General features: G+C 43.1%; 1 protein-coding gene across 3 annotated transcripts in view; it reads left to right on the top strand.

Moving 5' to 3' along the window:
• Positions 1-4,214: 4,214 nt before the first annotated feature.
• The window catches only part of pparab (peroxisome proliferator-activated receptor alpha b), a 33,618-nt gene continuing 21,570 nt past the window's right edge, over positions 4,215-16,262 (top strand). The window contains exon 1 of one of the 3 annotated variants that reach the window (XM_085359396.1): positions 4,215-4,422. The gene's annotated coding sequence lies outside the window, so the exon portion shown is untranslated. The other 2 variants (XM_085359398.1, XM_085359397.1) reach the window with 2 other exon arrangements.

The raw sequence follows: 16,262 nt of genomic DNA, 5'->3' as shown, positions 1-16,262 counted from the left end.
ATGGTGGGGTGGGTGCAGTTTTCTCTGTGGTGGGGTTGGGTGGACTGTCCCGGGCTCTGTGGGGCCGGGCGGCGCTGCTGCACTGGGCCCGGTCTGGATGGGCCTGGGCCCCCTTTCCCTGGCGGGTCGCGGAGTATGGGGGTGCCTACTGGGGTCAGCGGGGGAGCTGGCCCCAGGGAGGGGTCACCTGCCCCTCCCTTCCTTCCCTCCCCATCTCCAGCTGCCTCCCTCTTCCCGCTCCACCACAACCACCCACACATGCAGGGCCTTGGAGTAGGGGTATGTCACCAGGGTGCAGAGGAGGCTACCCCCCCCCCCCCCCCCTCTGTCCCCTTCTGGCTGCCTCTGCCTCAATTTTATCCCACAACTTAGACATTCACATTACTCACACTCTCATTACACATACATATAGGATCTTGGGGGTGGGCACGATACACGGAGTCCAAAGTACCATCAGGGTGTACACCCCACCCCTGGCATCGTTGCCCACCTCTCAATTTTAAATACACGTAGACATGGAGGGCTAGCAGGAGGGACTATGCGCTTACCTGCTGCTCTCTGGCAGGTAGCTCCATGCCCTCCTGGGTTTTAAATGCACCTTAGAACACACATGCATCAACATTACAATGAGCGGGTGGAGGGAGGTTCGGAGTCTTCTCTCACCCCCGTTCTCTGCGACCTGCTGGAGCAGGGGGGCTAGGACTAGGAGGAGGAGTTGGCCGTCCGACTGCGGTCTGGAGTGTGGAGCCTTCCTGCTGCTGCGGAGTCGGGGCGGTCTGCCTCCCCCCACCGCAGGGAAAAGGGAAACACCACCTGGGTCTGGGTGCAGTTCCCCCCTCCAGGGGCGGGGGCACCTAGACCCGGTTTGTAGAGTACGCTTGGGGAGTGTGATCGTGTGTACAACGTCTCTTTATGTATGTCTCCACGTTGGTTGAGTGTGGAGTAAGTGCATATGAGAGCATGAGGGTGGGAATGGATGTTTGTATCTGTGTGTGCCTGTATGTCTGTGTCTATATGTCAGGTTGGGTATCAGGCGCCACCTCTCTGGGGACATCTCAGGCCCTCCAAGGTTTGGAGGCCTATCTCCCCCTACCACCACTTCCCCTGCCAGTGGCGGACCCCCTCAGACATCGGTGCGTTGGTGGTTCTTTGTGTCCGGGGATGGGCGTCCAGGTACACACCGGCTCACTCCTTGGCGGCCGCTTATCGGGGCCTGGAGCCTGGGGCTCGCTCGGGCCACTTCGGAGGTGGGGTGCCCCCGGCCTCTCGGCCTGGGGCTCGGTCACTCAGGCGCAGCTGGCTGCCGGCGGAGCTCACGGGCGCGTCACTGCAACTCCCCCTGGCTTCTGCTCCGCGGCTGCTGAGTGAGCCCTCATCTGGGACTCTCCTCAGCTCTTTCCGGGACAGTGGCGCAGCTGCCCCTCTGTTGGTCTTCCTTGGTCTCTTGTGTTCTGGGGGCCTCTGGATGTCTGGAGTTTTGATCTCCTCCACACCTGCTTCACGCCCTGGAGGACGGGGCTGTGGCCCCCCCACACCCTCTAGCAGATTATTACATGAAGGAACCTTTTAAAAAAACAAAAAACAAGCGCGTCCATGCTCACAGGTGTACACACGGGTGATCACACCCACAAACTACACCCTTTTTGGCTCCTACCTCAAAGCACACTGTGTTCTGTTGATCTTATGTGCTGCACAATAATGTTTAACATTTAGTATTTACTGTCATATTCCCATATATCATTGTGATGTTGTTTATTCTATTACTCTTGTTCTCTTCTGCTTGCTTTCTTTTTTCTTTCTCAGCAGGTGATCCAGGTGATTGATATATGCATTTTTTTTCTCTGCCCGTTCTGTTGGTTTTTGTCTTTTGCCCTTCTCCCCCGTCCCTCTTCTCAGCTGTTTCTCTTTCCCTCTTTCTTTCTCCCCTTCTTTCCCCCAGTCAAGTCTGTCCCGTATTCAGTAAGTGAAAATAAAATAAACAATAAAAGGTGAATCAAATGGACCATTACGGCAAGGCTGGGATGGTCAGTTTGGTAAAGTAAATCCGTTGGGCATCTTTCTTTGCCTTTAGACAACAATTCTGATGGCAAAAGAGCCAAACGGGACAGGCCAAAAAAAAAAAAAAAAAAAAAAAAAAAAAAAAAGGAATTGGTGGGGACGGATGATTCAACCACCGAACTCTGCCCTGTTTCTTATTTTTTTCCTTTTTGTCTTTGCTTCTTGATTAAAAGAAAGGAGAAATATACTTGTCTACATATGCTATTCTACGTGCTTTTTTAAAATTACAATTCATAGTTTTATATGTGAATTATATAATGTTAAATTACTATTAAACAAATGACTGACTAAGTATTTTAGACTTTAGTTTACTTCAGCCATATTCCATATAAAAAGTGAGACATGTCAATTCAGATTCTTTGTCATATATTCACTAATGAATCAATTACATCAGCAGCCTAACAATTGTCATGATAATAAATACTAGTTAATTTATAGCACCAAATCATCAGTCAGTCACCTGTGACCTCGCCTCTTCACCTCTGTCCGAGCTACAACATGGCAGAGCTGCCTCTGTCACCTGATAAATAACAGTGAGTCATTCCAAATACATGCAGTCACACATGTGCTTCAAATACAGTCATGAACCACCAGGTCATCATCCAATTTCACCTGTGATCTTGTATCACCATTACTCTCTGAGCTTTGTGTTGGTTCTTCTGTCACCTGACAAATAGGACATACATGACAATAAGAATAAAATGTGGAGCTGCTTCAGTGTTTCTGTCAATTTGTGCAGATCTTGACTCATCAGTAATGTTTGTAGGGTGAGTGCATTTTTAAAACAATTTGTGCAAACTGCACTACAAGGTGGAATATTTGCAAAATCATGACTATTCATGACTATGACCTATGAATATGTCAGTGCCATTAGGATGAAATTTCTGTGTCACCACCATTTAACATTAGACATATAATTCTAACAGCCTCTATAAACTAATATCCTGGCTGCTCGAGGCTGCCGTTTTCTCTGACAGTTTCAATCAAAATTAGAAATGCTACTCTGAGACTGAGAGAACTAATACTGCTGCCTGTTGTGCAGTTAGTTTCCAAAACACGTTATTCGTGGTTACATACAATTTTAGACTGATGTGGGCCAAAGCCTAGCATAGCCTGTAACGTTATTATGACGGACACATTTTATGAGTGAACTTGATTTTAAGTGACTTACAGGTTTCTTTGAAAAATACTTTCTTATATCCAGGTTCTTCCTTTTTGCTGCAATCCTCCTCTCCTCCTTGAAGGTCCTCGCAGCGCAGGCTTGCCGCTGCTAAAACTAAACAGGCACAGCCAATCACATTGGCCATATTTGTCACATGACGTAGGACTCCAGTGGAGAACGTAATTTCTGCACCGCTGGGTGAATGAGACGTTGACAGATCGTTTTTTTCTTACTATCGGGTTTGTTTTTCTTTACTCGAAGAGGTCAAATTATTGGTGGGGACAATTCAATAATCGCTGGATATTGGTGGGGACATGTCCCTTCTGTCCATGCCAAATCTACGCCCTTGAGTTCAACACAACTGTATTATCATTCTTATCGTTATTATTGTGTTATTTGATTTGATTTATTTGTTTTTACCACTGTTTATCTGTAAATTCCTCCCTTTGCAACGTGTCGCTGTTTGCAGTTGCTACAATTTTTCTTGACAGAACTTTCCAGAAATGTAATTATTATTTAATATTATTTAATAAAAATAAAAAATAAAAAAAAAAACTCAAAGACTAACAGTGTATATTCAATAATCCCCATTTAAAATAGCCAGGTTAACTTTAAAAATGTATATATTTTTATATTTATTTATTATTTATTCTTATTAATTAATTTATTTGTGTGTACTTTTTTATAATCCTTTGCTGCTTAGGTTATTTGATAACATTCGCCAACAACGCATTTTTGTGCACTTGAACACAATAAAGGAATAAAGGAATCCAGTGAAGGAGAAGAAGTTTCTCTGTGAGCTGCAGTGCGCAGGGTCACTTTTAGAAGGAGAGGCTTTTCCGGTCGGTCTCGCTCTCCCTCTGTCCAGGCTCAGGGGGCGTCCTTCTCAGGGGAAACTGTTGCGCTGTTTCCATTCGCTGAAACCATAGGTGTGTCGGGGTGTGCGCTTTCTCTCTGCCAGCTGTCAGTCATGAGGTCACTTCCTGCGGGCGTGAGCACCATGGCTCTGCTTTGTATGGACGTGCTGGGGGATTTTTGACAGCGGCAGGACTGCGAGGGGAGCCAGCGAGGACGCGGTCGGTGTCTGGGGGACGTTTTCGCTCCTTCATTGCTCCTTTTCTCGCTGTTGCATTGAACGCTTCCCAGCCCACCGAGATATTTCCGAAGATATGGCGCCGACGTTTTGCGCTATCTGCTGTCAGGTATATACATATATATGTATGTCTTCATGTGGCCTTTTATTTATAAGTCCTCTTTGCAGCAGCTGACATTGACTGTGAGGGAATGCTGTGTAGCGCAAACTGCAGACTAGTGCGTGTCTCCCACTTTGACACTCTGCCCAACTGTTATATGCACATTATTAGTTTGCAGTCACAGGGAGGTGGGGGGTTACTAATTTCCTCCAGGATTATTGTTATTGTATGGAGGGGAGGAGGGGGAGGTAAGCTGTGGGTTTTTTTTAGCCTGCACGCCTGCGCAGGGAGAACAGCTCTTGCTCATCAATAGGCATCATCTCCCTGTGATGTAAGCTATTCATTTAGTTCAACACAACGGCCTGTTTATTGTCCTGTTTGCACGGCCCATTTCTAAGATAGCGGTTGAAGAAGCAGAGATTGCTCCGGCTGTCAGAGCAGTCCTTTATAAAGGCCTCTGGTCAGGTCTGGTCATCACTGCATCACATGCAGTGATGGGAAGAGTAATGCCAAAGGGTTAATGCTGTGTTCAATACTCAGCACAATGAAAGGTAAACATCTGCATATAATGTAAATATTGTTTTCATAGACTCAATCAAGAGGTTTTGTTTCAGAGGTCTGATCACTGCTTGTGCAGTCAGGATCGTGTGCCATTTTATTACATACACAAAATAACTGTGACGGTCAGGTGTGACAAGGATCATGGTTGGATGAGTAACAGTGATCTTACGGAGGCCTCACTTGCAGACTTGATGTGCAGCCAAGAAATATTAGGGGTTTTTTTTTATTGCCCACTAGCGGCGTTTAGTACCTTTATAGCACAACGGTGGAGGGAATAAATGAGTGAAGCAGTGGTTAGTGTGTGGCTGCAGGTGCTGTGTAACTCCTAAAGTAACACTGAGTTAGAGTTTTTCTGCCTTTCTCCTTCTCATTTATGTGTCTGAACATGGACAATGTATTAAAAATCAGAAGTTGGTCGCTGTTCTGCAAATTATTTGTTAGATGATCTGTTTTTTAGTGAAGGAAATGGACCAACTGGCACTTTTCATTTCTGAAAAACACTATTTTATGTTGATTGAAATCCCAGCAGTTGTTAGATTGAAAAACGGACAGGCATCCACCCACTCGTGGTTGAGTGGCATGTGTCAGTTCTACACATGAGCCACTTTTGACCAGCGGATACCGCCGCTGCCCGCCCATGATAAAATCGGCCTGTTAGCATGTGATTTATTGTTAGTGGCATAAATTCTGTAGCGTAAAAAAACTCATAAATTTCATATCACTGTTGTTAACATGGCTACGGTTAGTCAAGCCATCACAGTCCAATAGAAATACCAACAGATACACAGTTTAGGAGGAAGGGATGCTCACTGTAGAATCAGCATATATTACTGCCATCCCACTTTTACTCCCGCTGTGGCATACCAGGTTTAGGACACTTTTAAAGCACCCCCATTCCTGTGGTGCACTAAGGATAAATGTCCTTGTCTGAGATTAATAATAATGTATGTTGTTGTTGTGTTGTGACTAATTACAGTTTTCTCTTTTGTAACCGTGGCAACAGTCCACTCTTCTATGCATTTTGGGGCCGCCTGAGACACCACACTGAATCGTGACTGATGCGCGATGCTTTAAGATTTGTTTATGATAGAAATACACATGGTTTAAAGAGAGAATCCAACCTCCGAATCTTTTGTAAGGGCTAGGAAAAAAAATCACATCTGAAATTTTGGATCTTTGCTGAGGATGAACCGAAGACAGATCCTCTGTTCTGAAATCCACTTGTAACTGCACTGTGAGACGTGAAGTTCTTTGCACACCAGACTTGTAGCTGTGTGCTAAATCTATGCATTGATGTGCCATTTACCTCAGGGACAAAGGTCGTATCATTCTGGTGTGTATCGCTAAAATTCCATTTGTATCTCGGGCACTGCCTATGGGCGGGAGCTAATTGATTGACTAAAAGTGTTTCAAAAGATCATATCAAATACTGCTAGCCAAACCTTGATCAAATAATAAAAGCAAATCCCTTTGCTAAAAGTACAAAATATAAGTGAGTGAGTACCGTGTATCAGGGATGTATTATGTGTTTTTCCCCTTTAATTTTGTGTCCACTTGACAAACACTAACATGTAATTTTTTGTGGCTTTGATCTGGTATGGTGCTAGTGATCTATTTTCACTGCTGTAACAATAATGGACCAAATATAGAAGGCATAACCTCAGTTTTTATGGTGATAAAAAAGACATTAAACAGCATAAAAGTTTATGAAGTCTCCTGCTCAGACTTCTTTATGTCAGTCTTGGAGAACTTGTGCGTCAGTTGTTTTTTCCATCGTTACTTTTTGTCTGGCTGAGCTGTTGCACCCTGTTTGTCTCAGGCAACCTGAGACCTGCAATCTGCTTCTGCCTGGCTGCATTCACAGCTTGTAGAGACAGAGAAAAGAACAGAGGGAGATTCAACGTTTTCTCCTCAAACAGGACTTTCAGGTTCAGAAGTTTATCATTTGTATCTCTTTGTGGACATAAAAGAGACATGTCGAAACGCCACATAGCTCCTTTGGCCTGTTTTTCAAGTTCCTGCACCATCAAAAATAAATACAAAAGTAAATATAGTGTGCATTTATGAAGTGCAGGGAATCACTGCACTTTGGCTGGTTCTAATCACTTATATGGTCTGTTTGTTTGGCATCTTTCGTCCTCTCGTAGTCAGGGTTGACCTTCCTCTGAGCCAGGTCTGTTCCCCTTGAGCCTTCTTTATTGTAAAGCCTTTCTGGGTTGAATAGGATTGGGGCCCTCCTGCCAGATTTACAGTAAGGAGCTCTGGACAGGAGATCGTCCTTGCTAATAGTCAAGAAAAGATGCCGTATGTAAGCTGAATTTGTGTGTTGACAGGACAAGAGGATTTGACTGATTCCCTGAACAATATCTTTGTTTGTTTCCAGTCTTCCTATGTTAGTGTCACATTTGCACACGTCTGTATTCTTATAGACAGACAGATTGCTGGAAGGTGTTCTCTTTCTTGCCAACTATCTTGTCTCATTTTGACAAGTTCCACTCCCACTGCAACTGCCTCAGTAGGAGGCACAAGATATGCAGAAATCCTTATCAATCATCTGTCACTGACCATATCTACTCTCCCATTGGAATTGCGTTGCTAACAACAAAATGTTTTTTTACTTTTTTGGTTGAACTACTTTTGCTTGTTTTGGTATGACAGAGGTGTTTGACACATTTATGGGACCTCGCAGAGCTTTTTAACATGACAGATGACCAAAGGTAAATGCAGTGCAGAGTGGTTTTAGATGAAGGTTGCTGCTTGCTACTACTGCTACCAAAGAAACAACTTATCCACAAATATGTCAGCTGTGTAGCAGATCAAAATGAACTCTTTGTCCTCGCGCTGCGCACATCTTCTTTAGGATTTGCTAATTACAGCTCCTGCTTAAGGGTTGCCCATAAGAAAAGCTGAAAGAGCTTTATGTTTTTTGTTGGACTACAGTAGCAAATCAGTGTTGATCTGTCACTAGGACTGTGTTCTGCATGCCTCCCCACAAAACACGCAGGCTGGTTTGGCAGCCAGAAAGGGGAACTCAGGACTCCAGTGTCAAGCTGGAAAATGAAATGAGATACACAGCTGCCTGAGAAATACTCCCAGCTTCACCTTAGATTTGACGTGTACTCAAGTACTCATCACTGTATTGTTTTTTTAAGCAACCACTTTACTACCTTTATGTACTCCAATAGACATTTTTTTTGCCTGTGGAATTTTACAACTGTGGTAGCAGTATGTGGGTCTCAGGTTTATGTAATCCACAGGCTTAAGAGTTTCCATGCACAAAGATACCACTTCCACTTAGCTACAGGTGGTGTTATAGGTGCAGCAATGCACCAGCAAAGAAAGATGGCTGCCTGCTCGTAAATTTGACCTAAATAATGCAGGAATTCAGCTTTGCAAGAACCTTGAAGGACGTGCATTCACTGGGTTTGTTAAGACTTGGTGGAAAAACTGTAATAATCAACTTTTCTTTGTTTACCAGAAAACTCTTTGATTAAAGTCGACTAAAGCTGTTATGTTGACAAATGGTACCATTCAATCTCTAGACAAACTGCAACTAACTCTAAGAGGCTTTGAATATCAAATGTTCTACTGTACTGCTAATGGATGTAACTTATTGATCTGCCACCCTACAGATCAGGTCCTCTTTTATAGGCCAGGCAACGGATTATTCATTCAGGGATTCCTACTGATTCATGAAACATGCCATTGTCAGCCTAGAAGGAACCAGTCACACCACCAAAGAAACGTATAGTGATAGTACAAAGGTGAATAATTTTTATATTTATTAGCAGGTGAGAGCTGACCCAAAGCAGGCCACCAAAATATCATCAGCTGGATTCTGTTATTGTAGTAGGTTGGGGTCAGGGATTCTGGTTTATACTTTAATTTGTCATCCATCTCTACAATGAAAAACAAGCCTTCGGGTTGAACTTTAGTGACATACAGTTTAAAATTAGCATCAAAAAATTCTTGACCCCACCCCCCTTAAAAAAAACCCAGATTTATTCGATTGAGTTAAGCTTCATGTTTTTCTCCTGATTTCCCTCGATTACGCTGTTGGGGCGATCAGGGGAAAGCTATGATAGTAGACTATGCAGTCACTGTCATACACAAAAGTTTTACTGTTATTAGCTGGAGGTTTTTCAGACTCCTACATTCAAAGCAGAGCTCAGTCACTGTTATATTTTATGTGCAGTCTGTCAAATAATCTTAAGCACAGGTTTAAAGTTTAAAAATGTTTAAATGCAGGTTTTTTGTCTGTAGAAATACTTTGTGTGACAGTGTTGCTGAAGTGCACACACATAGACACGTGCACTAATGGGAACCCTAAAACCACAGAACGCTCGGTGACGGGGGAGGGCTGTGCTTGCTGATGGTCTGTTATTAGTGGAGATCCCACTTTTGGTCATTTTTATTGCTGTTTAATTGAAAAAAAATCGCAGCTAAAAAGTTGTGCAGAATTGACATTTTTACCTTAAAATATTATGAGCCACTGTGAAAATGTTGACACTTTTGCTTGTCATGGGCATTAATAGATTGATCAGCTGTGATAGCATTGTACATCTCGGCCATCCAGCATAGTCACCGATCCACAATTACTTTCTGACACCTGGAAAGGATCTTGGAAGGCAGCAAATCAGCAACAACAGTGTAGATCACAAACTCAAAAGAGTAAATCTTACAGGGAATACACATGACGCAGTAAGGAGCTGTGTGATATTCTCAGCCTAGTTTAATAAATACAAGTCTTCCCTGGTGTCTCTTCACCCCCCAGCTTAGCATTTGTCAAGTGATAAACGCCGCTGGAAAAGATTGCATTATACTGTGGGGAAGATTTGTAATACTGGCCTGTCTGATCCTTGTGACTGATTTGGAAATAGGTACAAAGTGGCAGCCAGCAGTCAGACTTTGGCAAAGAAAGGAAATGTTGCTCAAGGACAACCACGGCGTTGTTTGTTATTGATCATCTTAACAGCTGGAAAAAGCAGTAGCTGTCTTTTAAACCATTGATCCAGCTGTTAATGCATTTAACTCACTGGAATACGGGAGTCATAGCTGTGCCTATACTGCAGGTCAGGGCTGTAGCACAGCTGTGTCATTGCTCAATATAACCTCACTGTTACTGTCATTTAAGAATAATAAAGCATGACAATAAATACTTTATGTCATATTTTGGGAAATTCTTCAAATGTGATAATAGTATTTAGATGTATTCCTCTGAGCCAAAGATGTCCCATGAGATCAGTTTATTGCAAATCACATGCTTGCAAAGTTGACTCCCTGATAAATTCATAATGCTTCAAGATTTGATCTTATTGGTTTGGCATTTGTAGTTTTAACTAGGGATGGGTATCGTTTAGGTTTTATCCGATACCAGTACCAAACCGGTACTTTTGAAACGGTGCTGGTGCTTAAACGGTGCTCGAACCGGTGCTTAAAGAATGGAGAACTCAAAATTGGTCCAAAAACCTCTCATGTTCAGCTGTTTTTTGTAAAAAGATAACAATGTTAGCCTTTTCTGCAGCTATAGGGGATTTATGGCATCACTCTTGGCTGGAAGCAGTGCTTAATCAGTGGAAAAAAACCACAAACTTTGTCCTAAACCTCTCATGTTTAACTGTTTTCCACTTTTTCTTTGGTCATTTTAGCCTTTTTGGCCAGGGTGAAGCAAGTATCTGCCATCAAACAAGAAGACAGCCGCATGTAACTATGACAGTGTTTGCTAGTTCACCTTACATGCATTAATTTAATAACGTGGTTAGCCTACTCAACGTAAATTACATGCAAACAACATTAAGCTACTCACGCAGAGAAGAACGGCTGCTGCTGCCATCATCATCCGTCATCATTTCTGCTACACTGGCAGGGCTGGGGGCCAGGACTCTACTCTTTGGGTTTTTGGGGGATGTTGCTAACTCCAGGTCCGATAACAGGCAACCCACCCACAGTAGATGTGCTCGATGTGAGGTCTCGCAGCAAGCTATCAAATACGGTGCATTTCTCATCTTTTAAAAATACGCTATACGTCGCCAGGTGCTTCATTAGATTCGAGGAGTTACCTCCTTTGCACAGTATCACCTTAAAGCACTTGTTGCAGGCTGCTGAGTTTGCATCTTTTGCTGTGAAGTACAGCCAGACTTTGACCACTTTGCCTTGGGCATTTTTAATCTGTAGCTCTGCTCTAAAAGAACGTACGTACCTGGGCCCGCCTACTACACTTGCAAAGGTAAAATGATTGGCTAGAATCCAAAGTGTATGACATTTCAGGGGAAATAAAGCACCGAAATGTGCGCTGCTTTTCGGTCTGGTTACTACCGTTTATGTCAGAACCGGTGCGATACCAGTACCCATCCCTAGTTTTAACAGGTTACACAATAAAATGTATCAAAATGTAAACATAGCAAACACTTAAGCCTTATCAGAAGCAAAACACACAAAGGTACTGGTAGTAAAAGCTGCCTTTGGCCAAAACTCCCATTATTCACATATCATAAAGTTTATAGGACAGCTCCATTGTATATGTACCTGTCTCTTTAGAAGGAATAAACATGGTTAGTAGTTGATTGCCCTGCAAATCTAAAATTTCATTCTTTTCCATGTTCTTGTTTGAACGCTACCAAACACATGCATGCAGGCACGTTTACTGCCACGTAGTGGTGCAATATTAACAGCCAGGGTCAAGGGTCAGGTCAACATAGACCTTTGAGGTAACCTGATACAATGCCACACCACAGCTTTGTGCCCATAGAGTCTCTTCAGATCGTAAGGGCTTGTCTCATTTTAGTGTGCAGTGGCATTTGATTATTATTCTGACACTAAACATGTTGTCACCGCAGAGGTCGGAGTCCAGAAGAGTTTGTGTAACTTGATGTTTTATTTCTCAACTCTGTGCAGCCGTGAGCTCGCAAGCTGACAGCCAAGGCAACATCTTGAGTAACCCTCCCGTCCTGTCTATTTACAAAAGAGTGAGAAACATCTCAGTGGATTTGTTATCTGCCCATAAACATGTCTGACAAACAGGTAAAGTAATGGACTATTTTACCCACCTTCTGCTGTTGACTCATTTTCAAGTGAACTTCTGCTTTCATTCAAACATTCAAATAGGCGCTTTGAATAAGAAGCTAATGTGTCCCGTGATTCTGCTGACTGGTTTTTCTGTTATATAAAAATCAATGGACACAATGGACAGGTTGGAGAAATGTGCCCCAGAACAGGTAAAATTTGTGCAATGCACTTGGTCACTATCAAAATTATTAAACTTTATATAATTAGATCAGACACTGGTATTGATCTTCAGGACTAAAAATAGCAGACAAAATTTGCTTTAGCTGAGTATTTAACTGTCAGTTACCTAATAATAGGACAGCTTTGTTAGCTGTCATGTGGCTCATCTGTCACAGGGAACAGCTAAAGTCCAATGTCAATCACTTCCACGACCTGTACTTTGGTCAATCACCATAACGATAAGAGGGTGCCGGCCTGCATATCAGCTCCAAGCGATAAGGGTTCACTCGAGTGTTTACACTGCAGGCATGGTTGAGACTAAGATCGTGGTGAACTCTTTAAACAAAGGGGCAGGGGTACGGGGCAGCCCCATCAGCCCATTTTCTTCCTCTATGACCACCATTAGCTCGTAGACTCCTCCTTACAGGCATGACAGCTTTCAGGCCGTGAGATAGATGGGTTAAGCATTAAACCTGTGGACTACTCTTTAATACACACACACATACATACATACATGCATGTACACTGAAATGCACACACTCTGATCATACAAACTGTTAGAGCTGGATGTTAAACTGCTGTCTGGAAATCTGCATGGAAGACTTCAAGTTTTGCTGATGAGGAAGGTAGGGGCTCTGTCATGTTTTATTTGTTGTTTTTCTGTTTTCATATACTTCTACTTTCATATCCATATTTTATATATAACAGCTAGTCTGAATTTTTTTTAAACATTTTTGTTCTACCACTGTATGTGAGCAGTTTGGCGGTTTCTTCCATTTCCAATCGCAGGTTTTTGTTGTTCTGGCCTTTCAAAGAACTACATATTTTTTTCTTCACCCCTTAGTGAGACAAGTCCATACACACCTCCTGATGTCTTGGATTATTACCCGTTTAATTCGTGTTTTCTTGGCATCGTGCTCTAATGTGGGATTTGTAAAGCTTCAAGCTTCATTGAGTGTCTCTCAGCCAGGTAGCTAGTCATGGAGGCTGGATGCTTACATTTACTGTGGCCACGTTACTCGTGCTTGTTCGTGTATATAATGTTTGTGGGATTAGATGACGTGATCCCCCTGAGTGATAGGTGTCACTAATGAGGCTCCAAGGTCATTGGTAGTTTTCCTGCAGATTTCAGAGGGCTGTGCACACCTGCTTCAGCAAGAAAGTGGTCTGCACGCCTCAGTGACGTTCAGAGCTTCAAATACTTTAGCCAAAGCTTATTAGCAGTTTTCATGGCCTGTCTGTCTAACGTGGCCCTTTGCTGCCTTGTGGGGGTTGGGTGATACTGCTGAGCAGAAAGCCATCAGACAGTATGGATTATTTATGCTTCGCCCGCACATCCAGCTGTGTGATCACAGTTTGCAAATACACTTACACACAACCCTTGTTTTTCTTTCTTTTGTAGCAAATCACAATGGCTTTGATTGATTTTTATATCAGCTTGACACTTCTGATTTCAAAGCATGTGTTGTGTGTCATAATTGCCATGGCATTGCTATAACAACCTGGGAGGTTGGCAGCCTTTTTTTTTTCTTTTTCAGCGTAACCCCCTCTTGTCTGCTTTAGGCCCTAATTCCAACCCCAGTGCATGCACACGCACAGACGCGCTCACACACACAAAAATACTTATGACCTTGTGTGCAGAGTGCCCTCAAGTAGGCTTGGCTGAGTGAGCACAAGAGAGAGGTCCTGACCTACGAGACAAAGGTATTCTGTTACCATAGGGACCGTTGTTTTCCTTTTTTCCATGCCTCATATGCTCACTCTGTCTCACACACTGCTGATACAGACCCACAAGTGTAGTTTAACAGACATTCCTCTCCACCCTCCTGTTTTTCTCTGAGTCCACCAGAGCTGTGCAGTCTGATGCTAATCAGCGCTCTCTGTGTTTACATTCTTATGCATGTTGGTGGCAACATGAGGTTTAGTGTGGTCCATTACATCTAAGCTACTGGCTGAGAGGTCACGAGTTCAGTAAAGGGCTCCTTTTTTCTATGTTATTTAAATACAAAGCCACGCATGCTCTGGGCATGTTGACACAAAACCCTGCCATTTAGTCCACTGCAGACTGATCAATGTCTGCACTGTGGAAGAAGCTGCAAGTAGTGACCTTTTTACAAGTGGGATTTTTATCTTGTCACTCAATTACTCGATTACACAAAAGCTTGTCTAGATCTTAGTCGAGCTGTGGTCAAGAGGATTCTTTATTGTTTCCCCTTAAGGAGGAATTACAATAAGACGATGCTGAGTGGGAAAAAAAATAGTTTATGAAACAGGATATCCTCGGAAGGAAGACTTGAGGGTCAGGAGTGAGAAGCTGAATGCTAAATAGGTTTACTTTGTGCTAATAGAGCTAACACTGCCTCCATTCAGATAAAAGTAGAAGACCGAGTAGCTTAGTAAAGTTTCCTGCTGAGATGCCAGGCCTCTTTTCATGTTTGGAAGTGCTTTGAAAGAGTGGGAATTTACGGGGTCTTTACTATCCGATTGGGTTTAGTTCCTCTAGACTGAATCTTGAAATATTTTCCCTATAACTGTTGTTATGTGGTTTTTCCTGTTGAACATGACAGAAGTCTGAGCTCGTTGTGGTTATCTTGGTGTTCTTGTTTTTACATTTTGTCTTTTTTTTGGTTTCGTTTATGTTACTCCTCTGCTTTTGATCTGTTTTGCCTCAGGCTTGTTGCTCACCAACCCTGGAGCCAGTAGGGACTGTCCTTGGGTTTTTCCATTCAGTTCATACTACTTCAAGGCTTAAAATGTCAGTAAAAGGGGGATGACTTCTGTTATTACCAACAGTGGCTATATATATATATATATATATATATATATATATATATATATGAGGCTGGGGTCTATCACACCAGGCAAGACCCCAGGTGCAGGCTGTGTAAAGATGCCCCAGAGACAATCCAGCACATAACAGCAGGGTGCAAGATGCTAGCAGGCAAGGCATACATGGAACGCCATAACCAAGTGGCCGGCATAGTGTACAGGAACATCTGTGCCGAGTATAACCTGGAAGTCCCGAGGTCAAAATGGGAGATGCCCCCAAGGGTGGTGGAGAATGACCGAGCTAAGATCCTGTGGGACTTCCAGATACAGACGGACAAAATGGTGGTGGCTAACCAACCGGACATAGTGGTGGTAGACAAACAGAAGAAGACGGCCGTAGTGATCGATGTAGCGGTTCCGAATGACAGCAATATCAGGAAGAAGGAACACGAGAAGCTGGAGAAATACCAAGGGCTCAGAGAAGAGCTCGAGAGGATGTGGAGGGTGAAGGTAACGGTGGTCCCCGTGGTAATCGGAGCACTAGGTGCGGTGACTCCCAAGCTAGGCGAGTGGCTCCAGCAGATCCCAGGAACAACATCGGAGATCTCTGTCCAGAAGAGCGCAGTCCTGGGAACAGCTAAGATACTGCGCAGGACCCTCAAGCTCCCAGGCCTCTGGTAGAGGACCCGAGCTTGAAGGATAAACCGCCCGCAGGGGCGTGCTGGGTGTTTTTTATATATATATATATATATATATATATATATATATATATATATATATATATATATATATATATATATATATATATATATATATATATATATATATATATAGAGAGAGAGAGAGAGAGCCACTGTTGGTAATAACAGAAGTCATCCCCTTTTACTGACATTTTAAGCCTTGAAGTAGTATATATATATATATTAGTACCAATTTTCATGAACAAGGGTGATGTGCAGAGCTGTAGTAACTACAGAGGCCTAAAGCTGATGAGCCACACCATGAAGCTGTGGAAAGAGTTGTTGAAGCTAGGTTAAGATATATGGCTCCATACTGAGAGAGAGCGCTACAGATGTGATGTTTGCCTGGAGTGTTGACGGGAGTGTGGGAAGTATAGAGAAAGTCAAAAGCAGCTTCACTGTGTCTTTGTGTATCTACAGGGAGTGCAGAATTATTAGGCAAGTTGTATTTTTGAGGAATAATTTTATTATTGAACAACAACCATGTTCTCAATGAACCCAAAAAACTCATTAATATCAAAGCTGAATGTTTTTGGAAGTCGTTTTTAGTTTGTT

This window comes from Diplotaxodon limnothrissa, linkage group LG7 (genome assembly GCF_057381915.1).
Source record: "Diplotaxodon limnothrissa isolate DT_005_m linkage group LG7, D_limnothrissa_male_GT1.1, whole genome shotgun sequence".
Classification (NCBI taxonomy): domain Eukaryota; kingdom Metazoa; phylum Chordata; class Actinopteri; order Cichliformes; family Cichlidae; genus Diplotaxodon; species Diplotaxodon limnothrissa.
Note: the sequence above shows the minus strand (reverse complement) of the source record. Positions and strands in the feature narration are given on the sequence as shown.